Consider the following 14,397-nt stretch of genomic DNA (forward strand, 5'->3'; position numbering starts at 1 on the left):
CCTAACGGAGGGACACTTGCCTTATTACGCACACATTCCCTATTTGCACATTGTCCTACTTGCTAAAAGTATCTGTAACCCCCAAATCATAGTCCTTCAGACGTCATTTGCAGACATGCTCAGAGCGGTGGAAAAATTGGAATCTTCTGACACGCACATTCCCACCTGAGGCCAGTTGAGGTGAGGCACTCTACCTTCCTGTTTGAGTTCTTACCCTTCAAACAAGGGTCCTTGCCAGGGTCTGTTTAGTGCCGTGGTTTTTTGTTTTGTTTTGTTTTGTTTTTTGCATTTGTATGCATTTTGTTGATGATTTCACCGTTTAAAATGTCCCCCGACCACAGAACTGAAGCCCGTTCTCGCATTTCAAAATGCAAGAACACTGTGATGCCCTTGCAAGAAAATGTGTGTGTTAAAGAAGCTTTATTTAGGCAAGTTAGATGTGCTGTCGGCTGTAAATTTGGTATTCATGCATCAAGAATATATATTAAGTAGAGTGTCTTTAAAAATAAATACACATGGGGTGCCTGGGTGGCTCAGTCGGTTAAGCGTCCAACTCTTGATCTTGGCTCAGGTCATGATCTTATGGTTTGTGGGATTGAGCTGCACGTAGGGTTCTGCACTGACAGCTCGGAGCCTGCTTGGGCTTCTCTCTCTCTCTCTCTCTCTCTCTCTCTCTCTCTCTCTCTCTCTCTCCCCCCCCCCCCAAAGGAATAAATAAACATTTTTAAAAAATGCACGTAGGGAAGGTTATATATTATCAGGTGATGAAAATGTGACCAGCAGCTCACAGGAACGTCACCCTGTGTTCCCCCTGGACACGGTGGTTCAGTATTCGCTAATTCAGTGTTCACGGTGACTTTACACAACATAACAACCACAAAAAAATGAGAACCAAGTGTATCTACATCGTGTAGGTATGTGGGCCCCAAGTCTCTGCACCATCTGCTCTCCTGCTACTGGCACTTTGTTCCTCTGAATTAACAAGTGCCCGTTTTATGTACAGTCTGTCTTTAAAATGCACAAATCCTTGGGATGGGCACTGTCCTGTGGTCCTCTCCCTTCCAGTGAAATTCGAGACTTGGAAAGTTTCCGAGAAGGGGAGTGGTCAGTGCTCCTATTTCATACTCTGTGATTCTAATAGAAGAATCTTTACAGGGAGCCGCATGTCAGTCAAGGCAGATCAAAGGCGAGGATTCTCAGAGCGCCTGGGTGGCTCAGTCGGTTGAGTGTCCCACTTTGGCTCAGGTCACGATTTCACGGTTGGTGGGTTCCAGCCCCACATCGGGCCCTGTGCTGACAACTCAGAGCCTGGAGCCCGCTGCTTCGGATTCTGTGTCTCCCTCTCTCTCTGCCCCTGCCCTGCTTGTGCTCTGTCTCTCTCTTTCAAAAATAAATAGATGTTTAAAAAAAAAAGTTTCTTTTAAAGCGAGGATTCTTGGCACTCATAGGTGTGTCGCTATAATGGCAGCAGTTATGTGTTGAGGGTTTACTCCAGGCCCCTTCGCTGAGAGCTTGTTCTCAGTTAATTGTCACAGCCCCGTGAGGCTGGTGTTTCAGTGCCCGGCTAACAGGCAAAGAAACGAGGCCCAACAAGTGGCTTGATCGGAGCTCCCAGCCATCAGTGGCCGAGCCTGGACCTGGACCCAGCTTTGTCTGAGTCCAGAGCCGCTGTCCTGAGCCCCTGAACCCCCTGCACCCCAAGGGTCTGGGAGCCTGCTGCCGGGTGAGCCCGCACCCCGCGAGAGGGCCGCTGGACCCTCCCCAGCCTTCTGAGCCCCTCCGGCAGGGTGGGGTGACCTCCTAGCCCCCCTCCCCGATTTAGCCCTGGACGGATGGGCCAGGTGAAGAACTTGAGACATGCAGAAAAATACACCTGGTCCCACCTGCCAGCTCCCCCCTTCATCCTCTGGCGGAGTCCCACCTTGCGACCCGGGCCCCGGAGTCACGGGGAGATGCTTCAACCTGGAGGGGTTGGAGTGTGCCTGCCATGCCTCCGGACCGCTCCTCACAGCTCCCAACTCTGTCCACCCCCCACCCCCCCCCGCCTCCCAGCAGCCCCTGGAGTTTGCGAGCCAGTGTCCTCGGCTTCCTCCCACTCTTGCAAAGTCACCACTAGTGACTTCCCTCATGCTGAGTCGTCGGGGACCGTGCAGACTGTATGGTCTGAGGAGGGCAGAGGCGCGTGGCTGGTAGCCGGGAACAAATCCTACAAGAGATGCAGCCCCGAAGCATGGGATTTCAGGCAGGGAGAGGGGCATCCCTTTTGCTTTTCTAGACAGGCCCGGGCCCAGGACGTGGCAGGTGCCAAGAAACACCGGGACTGGTTAGGCTGGGTCGTTCACATGATTCGCTTATCCCCCGGCAGAGGAAATGTGGTCACAACAAGTGTTGGGTGGGTGGCAGGGTGACTCAGTGTCACCAGAAGGAATGTGACGCTGAGGCAGTTTCCTGCAAGGTGCTGCCAGGCGGGTGGTCCGCAGCCCGCATACCCACGCCCGTGGCAGTGCCCGCGGGCAGGCAGCCGTCGGGAATCAGCCCCAGGCCGGCTCTGTGCCTGACCTTGCCCCCGGTTTAGAAACAGGGGTTCACCTTGTCCAAGCACATCCCCACACCCTATGGTCACGTTTCACCCTTCCAGCAACCCCCTGAGGTAGTCGTGGCGGGGAGGGGGAAGCATTCTTCTTCTTACTTTATTGTTGGGAGATCTGAGGTCCAGAGACGGAGGGAGACTCGTCCCGGGACACGACGGCTGCGAACGGCTAGGATAGACCCCGGCTCTCTTTCCAGGGCAAACCATTTTCGGCCCCACTCCGCTGTCCAGGATGAGTAATGTCTGCAGTGACCATGTATCAATGACCCACCGTTAAGCTCCGCACACAGTGGTCTGTCTTGTCCTCACAGTGTGCCGTAGGGTCGGTGCTGTTCTCAGTCTCATTCTACAGACCTTGAAAGGCCAGGCTCAGAGTGGAATTTGGGCAGGCCCCCAGAAGCTAAGGGCAAGGAAAAAAGAAATCCCAGCAGAGATCCAGCAGGAGGGGCCTGAGTAAGGGCACAGAGGCCCCTTGTCTCTCTTGGGTGAGTCATGTCCACCATGGGCTGCTGCTCTCCCCACCCCCCTTGCCTCCTCTCCTTCCTCAGCCCCAGTGGCAGGTGGGGGAAGGGAGCACTTTGCTCCCCTTCCTTTTCCCCCAGATGATGGGGAACCACTGAGTAAGCGGCAGGCGGGGCCAGAGGCCAGGGTCACTGGGGGACATGTGGGCTACCACGTGTTGTGGGTGCTCCTGAAGGAAAGGGGGCCGGTAGGGGCAAGGGACACACCTCCCCAGAGCCATCTGAGCCCTATTTTCCTAACCAGGTCCACCCCTGGGAAGGACAAGGCAGCAGAAGGGTGGACATGGACTCTGGGAACTTTGTAGAAGCTCAGGAAGGGGTGGGCCGGGATCCGTGTGCAAAGCCAGACCCGCAGCCAGCCTCCTAAGAGAAGGGGCCCTCACACAGCGGAACAGGTGGCCAAGAGCAGAATCTCCCCCTCGAAAAGCTTTCTGAACAGAGTAACGGCTAATGCTAATAACCCTCAACGTGCGTGGAATTTTCCTTTCTATCTTATTTCTTCTTTCTAACTAAAACAAATCCCCCACATAGTACGTGAGTTCGCACGCATGGAGATTTAAACAGTGCAAAAGTCTAGACCCCTGTTGTCCAATACATTAGCCTCTGGCCACCTATAGCTGTTTTACAAATTAAGTTAATTAAAACAAAGTGACGGTCACACTGGCCATAATTCAAGTGCCCCATAGCCATAGGCAGCTAACGGTGACCACACTGGATAGGACAGACATTGGACATTTCCACCATTGCATATGGTCCTTCAGACAGCACCAACCAGACCATAAGCTGGGAAATCTCTACTGGCTGAAAAATAACTTTTGGAATCGGTTTGGGTTTTTTGGATCTGTTTTGTGTTACGTATGTCTGGGTGTCCACCTTTCCACGTACATAATTCCATCTGATCTGCCCAGCTCCTTGGCCCTGTGGGTGTCAGCATGATGTCTCCCATTTTTTCTCCAGATGAGGAGACTGAAAAGGATGAGGGGCCGTAGGTTAGGGGAGGGTTGGATCAGGTTGGATCCCTAGGGACAGAAGCCCTTCCCTTGGTTTGTCCAGGGTGGCTGAGGCACAGCTAGGCTGGGGCCACGGTGATCTCTCCGAATCCCCACATGTGGCATTTTATGTGATGGGGAGACCCAGAGGAGCAGACTGGTCTCCCGGGGAGACGCGGTTGTAGGCATCCGTTCATTCTTCCATTTTTATTGTTTCCCCTGTAATGCTCACCTATTATTTTTTGATTTTCAGAATAGCGCACACTCGGTGCAAACATTTGCAATATACAGAAAAGGGTGAAAGAAGGAGAAAGCAATCCCTTCATTTCAGGATTAACAATCAGTGCTGGAATAGTTTATATTTGCGCCGATGGAACAGGAAGGCCCCGGCGCTCCCACTCCTTTCTGGTCCTTGCCAAAGCCGGTCTTCTTCACGCTGGCCGTTCTTGTGGGCTCTTGGAGTTGTAATTCCAGGCTCCTGGATTCCTCATGCTGTCGAGAATCTTTTCATATGCTTGTTGGCCACTGAGATGTCCTCAGTGTGAAGTTCAAGCCTCTTGCCCATATTTCTATTTGCTTATATACGCCTTGTCTTTTCCTTACTGATGTGCGGAGGTTCTGTACATAATCCAGTAATCAGCCCGTTGTTGCTTACATGAATTACAGGGATCTTCTCCCCCTGAGGGCTTGCCTTTACTCTGTTAACAGTGTTTTGATGAACAGAAAGTCTTCATATTTTTTTTTTATGTTTATTTATCTTTGAGACAGGGAGAGACAGCATGAACGGGGGAGGGTCAGAGAGAGAGAGGGAGACACAGAATCTGAAACAGGCTCCAGGCTCCGAGCTGTCAGCACAGAGCCCGACGCGGGGCTCGAACTCACGGACCACGAGATCATGACCTGAGCCGAAGTCGGATGCTTAACCGACTGAGCCACCCAGTCGCCCCAGAAAGTCTTCATTTTAACGCAGTCAGATGTATCAGTTTATTTAAGGCTGGTGTGTGTCTGTGTGTGTGTGTGTGCACGCTTGGGCGCTGCTTAGAAATCTCTCTCTTCCACCAGATTATGAAGATATTCTTTATTGTCTTCCAGAAGCTCTTTGTTTTGCTTTCCGCATTTAGGTCAGGACAGAGTCTCCCTGGAACTGGTTTTTGTATATGCTGTGAAGAAAGGTCACGTTTCTTTTTTCTTCCCACGTGGATACCCAGTTGTCTCAGCATGTTCTGTTGCAAAGACTGCTCTTTTCCTCAATGTCCTGCTGTGGCCCTGCATAAGTCAAGGACCCGTGTATGTGTCCGTCTGTTTCTGGACTGTTCTAGTCCACTGACTTGTCTGTCCCTGTGCCAGTACCACAGCATCTTAATCACTGTACAGTGATTTACTTTTTATTTTTAATTTTTTAAATGTTTGTTTATTTTTGAGAGAGGCAGAGCATGGCAGAAAGAGAGGGAGACACAGGATCGGAAGCGGGCTCCAGGCTGCGAGCCGTCAGCACAGAGCCCGACGCGGGGCCGTGAGATCGTGACCTGAGCCAAAGTCAGACGCTCAACCGACTGAGCCACCAGGCACCCCAATCACTGTAGTTTTATAACAGGTCTTGGTACCCAGCAAACCAAATCCTACCCCCGTTCTTCAAGTGTGTCAGGGGTGCCCTTGGCCCTTGTCATCTCTGCGTGCCTTTTCATGGAACACCTTTGGGAATCCAGCTGGGATTGTATGGATTCTTCAAATCGGTTTGTGTAGAATTCATACCTTGACACTCCGCAGACCAGATCTGTCTTTCCATCTCTTTATTCTCTTCTCGTATGTTTATACTCTTCAACGTTTCATTTTATATCATGAGCAGGAACCTGGAGAGACGTGGCAGAGTGGTTGAGAACATGGACTGTATACTCAGAGAGTTCAAATCCCAGCTCTGCCCTTACCGATTCCATAGCCTTAGTGAGTTGCTTAATGTCTGTACCTCAGTTTCCCCCTCTGTAAAATGGGAATGATAACCAGAGTTATGGTACAGGGTTGTTTTAATGGATTAATGTGGTTAATAGAGAGCAATGCCTGGTGCACAGAAATCTCTGGAAACATTATTAATTTATTTTTGAGTATGTAATACATTCACAGGGTTCAAAATAAAAATATATTTTTAGGGGTGCCTGGGCGGCTCAGTCAGTTAAGCATCTGACTCTTGGTTTCGGCTCAGGTCATGATGTCACAGTTCATGAGATCGAGCTCTCCTTCACTGACAGTTTGGAGCCTGCTTGGGATTCTCTCTCTCCCTCTCTCTCTGCCCCTGTCCTGCTCTCTCTCTCTCTCTCAAAATAAATAAACATTAAAAAATACATACATATATTTTTAATATATTTTATATATTTTTATATATTTTTAAATATACATATATATATATTTTTTAAAGATGTATAGTGAAAAATTCTTCCCACCTTGTCTCCTGTGTGTCTGTTCCTATACTTGCTCAGCTAGTGATTAGTTTCTTGGATCTTCTTCCAGTGCCTTTTTTCCAAATGCAAATGATCTTTTTTTTCCCCCCAACAAGGGAACACTGTATACATACTGTTCTGTAATTTGTTTTTGTCATGTAACCACATGTCCCGGAAGCCTTTCCATGTCAGTGTACAGAGGGCTTCTTCATTCTTCTTGTAGCAGTTGCCTGGTATCCATTCATTCACCCAGCCCCTTTCCGATGGACGTTTAGATTGTTTCCAGTCTCTTCCCCATTGCAGACAATGCTGCAGTGAACCCAGCAAGTATCTTTGTCTGTTTATCATTTTGCACATGTGCAGCTGTATCTTTTTTTTTTTTTTAACGTTTATTTATTTTTGAGACAGGGAGAGACAGAGCATGAACAGGGGAGGGTCAGAGAGAGGGAGACACAGAATCTGAAACAGGCTCCAGGCTCTGAGCTGTCAGCACAGAGCCCGACGCGGGGCTCGAACTCACGGACTGCGAGATCATGACCTGAGCCGAAGTCGGCCGCCTAACCGACTGAGCCACCCAGGCGCCCCCAGCTGTATCTTTATAGATATGTGATTCCAGGGTTTGTATGAGATTGAATATCTAAAATTGCTTTCTTTGTAGATCAAAAATAATTGGCTGTTGCCAATTTCGTATCGTACTAATCCTTCCCCAGTCATTCAAGCATTTAAAAAAATTTCATTGAGCACCTATTCTGTGCTGAGCCTGGGCGCACAGACTGACACAGAGCGCCGGGAGCAGACGGGCCGTGACAAGAGACGTTGTTCACCATTTGATTCTCCTTCTTGACGTCTGTAAGTCACGTTGCAGTAAACATCTTTGTCCGTGGAGCCTTATCTCACCTCTGAAACATCTCTCTGAGATAAGTTCTAGAAGGGAAATGACCTGCATGTGCCATCTTAGCCAAAACAAGAAAGCTGCGTTCTCTAGAGGTGCTTGTGCAGAACCCAGCTCGGTTCCACATCTGAAATCCCCTTGATGAGAACTTTTCTTTTTCAAAGTTACAAATTGTTTTAATTATTTTCGGAACAGGTGGTAGAGTCCCATGAGTTGAATTCAAAAGGTGCGAGAAGGTATACAGTGAAACGCCTTCCTCCCACCCCTGTGCCCCAGCCTCCCCGTCCCCCACCGAGGGCAACACTTGGTCCCTCTCCTGTGTGTCTTTGCAGAGGTGGCCGCAGCCCATGTCAACATACAGGTGTCACAGCTGCTCACGGGCCTGCCCAATGCCCTTGGTGACCTGGGTTCTTGTGTCCCCACTGCATCCAGCTTCAGTCCCAGGCAGGAAATCTGTCCCCCAAATGCTCTCTTTTCCAGTAACCATCTTCATGTTCAGTGAAGTTGCTAAGGATTTGGGCAGAGGCGGGGGACGCGAGGAAGGAGGGAAAGCTCAGCTGCTTTTTCACTATGTATGATTATTTTTGTAATTATTATCGTGACAAGACTAGAATTTTGTCTGGTCCATAGTAGATGCTCAATAAATACTCATTGGATGAATGAATGGTTGAGAGTAACATCATTGATGCTTGCTGTATGCCGGGCACTCTCCTGAACTCTTTACAGAATCCCATAAGGTAGTAATGCTCATATCTCCCATCTTTTTTTTTTTTTTTTAATTTTTGAAATTTTATTTATTTATTTAATTTTATTTTTGAGAGACTGAGAGAGACAGAGCACGAGCTGGGGAGGGGCAGAGAGAGAGAGACAGGGAGACACAGAATCCGAAGCAGGCTTCAGGCTCTGAACTATCAGCACAGAGCCCGACATGGGGCTCAAACCCATGAACCGTGAGATCGTGCCCTAAGCCAAAGTCGGACGCTTAACCAACTGAGCCACCCAGGTGCCTTTCATACCTCCCATCTTAAGTGTAAAGAAAGTGAGGCAGAGAGAGATCTAGTCACTTGTCAAGGTCACCAAGCTGGGATTCTAGTCCAGGCTGTCTGGTTCCCGAGCCCGTGCTCAAACCACTAATCAGCCCAGCCCTTGCCATCGCTCAGAGCCCAACTGCACACAGCACTGGGGAAAGAATTGGTATTATCATCTATGAGCTGGGTCTTGATGGGAGTGGGTAGTCTTAGCCGAGGACTGGTGTGTGGGCAGGGCCAGCAGGCTGAGTCAAGTAAGGCTGGGTTCAAGGGGCTGGCTGGGATAGGGACAGAGGCTGTGACCTGTGAGCCAGAGGAAGTTACTACCCACCAGGAGGGTGGAAGAACTTGATCCAGGTTCCCAGGAGGCTGTGGTGTCCAAGGCTCTCAGGAGCACAGATTGGCCAGGGCCAAGGGCCATGCAGAGAGAAGCTATGAGCCAGCAGTCAAACCTGAGACATGGGGTCTGGGGGCAGGCCCGCCATAGTGGGAGCAGCCACCAGAGGGCTCAGCACTGGAGCCTGGCTCCACCAGGCTCCACCAGGGCCCTGGAGTGGCTCAGTCTAAGCAGGTGGAACCCCTGGGGTCAGCGGAGGACCCGGCAGACAGCCTGGAAGGCAGGGCTAGGAGCCGGGCAGTGCCTGGCATGTGCCAAGCAACAGAGGTCGGCAGCACACACAGGTGTGGAAAGTTTGAAGGCCTTTGACCTGCTAGACCCCTTGATGTGGGCTGTGACGTGCGAACTGAGACAGCCTGACCCGTTCTCAGCACTTCCGGGGTCCGGAAGACCTGCTTAAGCTGACTTCCCCTCTGAGAAGCTGTGGGCAGGGGCCCACAGCACCGCATCCCAGGTTCCTGAGGCTAACCCACCAAGTGTTGGGTGGGGGGGTGGGGGGGTGAGGGGAGGGTGGGGGGGGTGGGGGAGGATGGGGGGCAGGGGCGCGGCTTAAGCTGCACCCTGTGTCCCACCGCCTCGCAGAAGGCCTTTCGGTTTCTGGGTGGAGAGAAAGCCAGGGAACTTTCTCACAACACGATTTTCCAAACACCGTCCTCGGAGCCCCCAGGCGTCGGTGGGAACCCACCAGGGCCTCAGGCATTTATTTAGCCTGTGAAACCGGGCCGTGGGTTGTGCACGTTACAGGCTGAAGACATTCTGACTCTGAAACTGGCCCCGTCTCTTCCATCCCCGTGGTCAGCCCGGAGCCGCGTTTTGTGTGCACCAAACGCTGGGCCAGAGGTAGAATCGGCAGCAGCTGTGGCTCAGCTTCTACACGTCGAGGAAAAGCATCTGGCAGGAAGGAGGCCACAGAGAAGCTGGGCTGGCCGCCTGCCTTCTCGCAGGCTGTCTGCTGGGGCCGAGCCAGCCCAGCTAGGGAGAGAAGCCTTTAGGTGGCGTCCAGCCACGGGTCAGTTGAGTCCAGAATCGTGGAATTCATAGTGCTGGAAAGAGCCTTAGTCCCTGGTCGGGTCCATGTCGGTGCATGACAGAGCCAGACGGAGCCCGTGGCACACAGCACGCTGTGTCCTAGCCTTCTTTTCCTGCGGAGCCTTCAACATCAGTCTAAGCAGCGGCTACCGGCCGCGTGCACGTTCAACCTACTTGCCGTCCCAGGTCCGGTTCGGCCTGCTCATTTTTCTCAAGAGGCCGCGGAACCTAGAGAGCAGGAGTGAGTGCCCCACGGTCACATAGTGAACAACAGGACGAGACCGTGGTCTCCTGAGTCTGAGCTCAGTGCCACCGCCTTTATATCCTACCTGTTCTCCTGACGAATACGGCGTTTGTCACAACCGCTGCTCATCTCGTAGGTCTGTTATTTCCCTTCACTTCGACAGTGGGAATCCCGACCTCAGAATGCAACAGTTTCCCACCGTTTATCAGAGTGTTGCTCGCGTCTGTGGCTGGGGAAAAGCTGATGCCGTCTCACGTCACGTTAATAGGGGTAGAATATCTAGCTGAGGGAAGTGATGGTAATGGGTCTTTCTTCACTGCTCAGGGCACATCTGGGGAACTCAAAAGAGTCCCTGTTTGAGACTCTGCGTTTCGAAAATACAAAGAGGATACTCAGCATGCTCAGAAGGATGGTGAAACAGTATGATTAGGGAGCTCCAAACTCCGCTGTAACTTACATTCAATTGGTTTTCAGTAAGGGTGCCGTGGGGGTGCCTGGTGGCTCATTCGGTTAAGCGTCGGACTTCGGCTCAGGTATACAGTGTGCTCTTGGTTTGGGGGTAGGTTCTTGTGATTCATCACTTACACACAACGCCCAGGGCTCATCCCAACAAGTGCCCTCCTCCATGCCCATCCCCCATTTTCCCCACCAGCCCCCGCCCCTCCACCCCCATCAACCCTCAGCTTGTTCTCTGTATTTAAGAACCTCTTATGGTTTGCCTCCCTCCCTCTCTGTTTGTAACTATTTTTTTCCCCTTTCCCTCTCCCATTGGTCTTCTGTTAAGTTTCTCAGGATCCACCTGTGAGTAAAAACATATGGTATCTGTCTTTCTCTGCCTGACTTGTTTCACTTAGCATAATACCCTCCAGTTCCATCCACGTTGCTGCAAATGGCCAGATTTCATTCTTTCTCATTGCCAAGTAGTATTCCGCTGTATATATAAACCACATCTTCTTTATCCATTTGTCAGTTGATGGACATTTAGGCTCTTTCCATAATTTGGCTATTGTTGAAAGCACTGCTATAAACATTGGGGTACATATGCCCCTATCAATCAACAAGGAGTGCATGTATCTTGATGAGCACTGAGTGAGGTATGGAATTGTTGAATCGCTGTTTTGTATGCCTGAAACTAATATCATGCTATGTTAACTACACTGGAATTAAATATATATATGCGGGGTGCCTGGGTGGCTCAGTGAAGCGTTTGTCTTCGGCTCAGGTCATGATCTCACGGTTCCTGGGTTGGATCCCCGCATCGGGCTCTGTCGGGCTCTGTGCTGACAGCTCAGAGCCTAAAGCCTGTTTTGGATTCTGTATCTCCCTCTCTCTCTTCCCCTCCCCCACTCATGCTTTGTCTCTCTCTCTCTCTCTCTTTCTCTCTTTCTCAAAAATAAACATTAAAAAATTAAAAAAAAATACATATATATATATATATATATATATATATATATATATATGCAAGTGAAAGAAACCAAACATAAAAGACCACATATTATCTGATTCCTTATATGAAATATCTAGGAGGCCAATCTATAAAGACAGAAATAGAAAGTAGATTAGTGGTTGCCACTGCCTGAGGTGTTGGGAGGAAATCATGACTGCCTATGGGTATGGGATTCCTTCTGGGGTGATGGAAATATCTTAAAATTATACTGATAGCTGCATAATTCTGTGACTATACCAAAAATGGTTGAGTTGTGTATGTTAAAATGTTATTTAAAAAAAAAATCACTTCATTTGCAAATTCATAGAGACACTGTATGTAAAACACCAAGCTCAAGGCCCGCCAACAGGGAAACAGCTGATAAACGTTAGCTCTGGGAAGTCTTGTCGAAGAGTAGGGCTGTTCATCCAAGAGGAGAGAGGACCTGGGGTGGGGGAGGGGGTGTGCCAGCCATCTTCATATAGCTGAAGGGCTCTGTGGGGGCGGGTGAGTGGTCCCCAAGGCCCTATAACGTATAGAGAAAGCAGCAAGAGGGAAAGCTTGAGAGAAACACATTTCGTCTCCATAGACATCGAGAATTGCTTCTCACGATGGGTTGCCCAGTGAGGTAGTGAGCCAGCCACCCTGTCACTAGAAGTCGTCAAACAGATACAACGAGTACATATTGGGATGCTACAGAGAGAACCTCAGCATTAGGGGAACATCTGAGGTAGAGGCCAGCGGCTTGGAGGCTCACAAAGGCCTGTGGGCAGCTATTCAGGAACCTTGCGGGCTGCTGGTTAAACCGTTGATGGGTCATTGTCAGCAAGGCCAGCAGTGTCTACGCTGTGGAAATCAGCAGTCGCTGCACATCTGGACGTCTCTGTGAACTGTCCCAAATGCCCCATCCCCTCTAGTACCTACCACCTGTTCTGCGTCAGCCGTGGCTGGGTTCTTCCCATATGCCGTCCCATGTGATCCTCAGACAACCTTCCGGGAGGTGGCCTGGTCTCCCTGATCACGGTGGGGGGCACTGGAGCTCAGCCAGGTGGAGTGGCTTGGCTTTGGTCATTACCTTAGGGCCTCTAGGGTGCCTTTCCAGCTGGCATCAGCTGCTGCTCCTGGCCTGAGGTCTGTGGCTTCCAGAAAAATGGCCCCAGTGACCTCTGGCTTCTTCTCTAGTGACCTTGTGGCAGTTTTCCGAGGATTTCCCCACAAGTCCCCGGGGGCTTGATTCTCTGGATGAACTGGTGAACCACCCCCAGGCTGGGCTTATCTTCATGGCCTTTCGGCACAGCCCTCACGCTCCAGAACTGACTTCACGACACGAAACAAACAAACAAAAAAAGCTGGAGTGTACCGTAGAAATTGAGCTGGCAGAGGGAATAATAAGCTTGGCTGCCTGGGGACCTCCCACCCTGGATCTCCTCAGCCTGTGACACACGCTGAGATCTTGGGGGGAAGGTGTGTGGGTGTTTTGTTTGCTTTTTAATTAAGTATTTCAAGCACACAGAAGTCCAGGGGAAAACATAACGATGCCCTGAGTACCCATAATTCAGTTTTGTTAAATCCTTGTCACTTTGGCTTATTGCTGCAGATCCCCTAAAAAATGAATCAGGGGTCACAGAGCTGGCCGAAGCCTCCTGCAGACCCCTCCCCGATCCCATTTTCTTCCTCTCCCCTCGGCAGGAACCAGCATCCTGAACTGCCTGTGTCCGTATCCACAAACAAGACAAGAGCTGTGGCATGTGTGTTTTTACACCTCCTTATGTTCCTTCCTTCTGTAATGTGTTTATTCCACTCAACATTAGGTTTGAGCGATTTTGAAATTTGTTCTTTTTTTAATTTTTTAAATGTTTTTAAATGTTTTATTTATTTTTGAGGCAGAGAGAGACAGTGTGAGCAGGGGAGGGGCAGAGAGAGGAGGAGACACAGAATCCGAAGCAGGTTCCAGGCTCTGAGCTGTCAGCCCAGAGCCTGACACGGGGCTCGAACTCACAAACTGCAAGATCGTGACCTGAGCCGAAGTCAGACACTTAACCGACTGAGCCACCCAGGCGCCCCTGAAATTTGTTCTTTTAATGTAACTTCAGACTCCCAGGGAAGTTATGAGACTAGTACAGAGAACTCCTGTATGTACATTCTTCACCCAGACCCACCAGTGAACATTCTGTCACCTCTGCTCGTTCTAAGTTGCAGACACGGTGCCTCTTTACCCCAATGTATCTGAGTGAGTGTTTCTCAAACAGAAGGACATTCTCTTACCTGCCCTCAGCACAAGGACTAAAATCAGGACATTAACAGGATTTTGAGATTTCACTGTGTTGCATTGATTCCTGCCTTTTAGCAGCTGCGTGATGGCCCTGGGTGGATAGAATCACAAATTATGGACCCATTCTCTTAGGGATGGACTTTGGTCGTTCCCATTGTCTGGTCACTGCAAACGCCCCTGCAGCCAGCCATCTTCATTGTCTCCTTGTGCCCGTGTGCATCCTGGGAGGGGCCGCTGGGCCTGGGCCACACCATCCGTCTCTCTTAGATTTTGACAATCATTTTCAGAACAGGTGCACCTGTCTTCATTCTCGGTGGTGCTTAACCGTCTTGGTGCCCCAGCGGCTCCTAGAGGACCGAGCCGTGGATTCTTGCTTATCTTGGGCCCTCTCTTATGTTGCCACTGTAGCAACAGGTGTTCCTGGGAGAAACAGAACATGACTGCGTATGTGGCTTCCCCAGCCAGAAAAAAGACCTGTTTGAAGTGTTATCACGGACCAGGTGCTGCTTGGTGTGTGTTGCATGTAGCAGGTGTTACCAGCTCCATTGTACAGATGAGAAAACTGAGCCCTGTAGAC

General features: G+C 50.3%; 1 protein-coding gene and 1 long non-coding RNA gene across 2 annotated transcripts in view; one reads left to right on the plus strand and one right to left on the minus strand.

The window, feature by feature from the left end:
• Positions 1–14,397, plus strand: part of RIN3 (Ras and Rab interactor 3) — a 123,133-nt gene that overhangs the window by 15,906 nt on the left and 92,830 nt on the right. The gene's annotated exons all lie outside the window — the stretch shown is intronic.
• Positions 9,848–10,734, minus strand: LOC131517664 (uncharacterized). Its single transcript, XR_009264736.1, has 3 exons — positions 10,580–10,734; positions 10,208–10,486; positions 9,848–10,106 (listed from the first exon to the last, which is right to left on the minus strand). It is a non-coding gene; the product is annotated as an uncharacterized LOC131517664 (long non-coding RNA).

The sequence above is a fragment of the Neofelis nebulosa genome, chromosome 7 (genome assembly GCF_028018385.1).
Source record: "Neofelis nebulosa isolate mNeoNeb1 chromosome 7, mNeoNeb1.pri, whole genome shotgun sequence".
NCBI classification, from domain to species: Eukaryota; Metazoa; Chordata; class Mammalia; order Carnivora; family Felidae; genus Neofelis; species Neofelis nebulosa.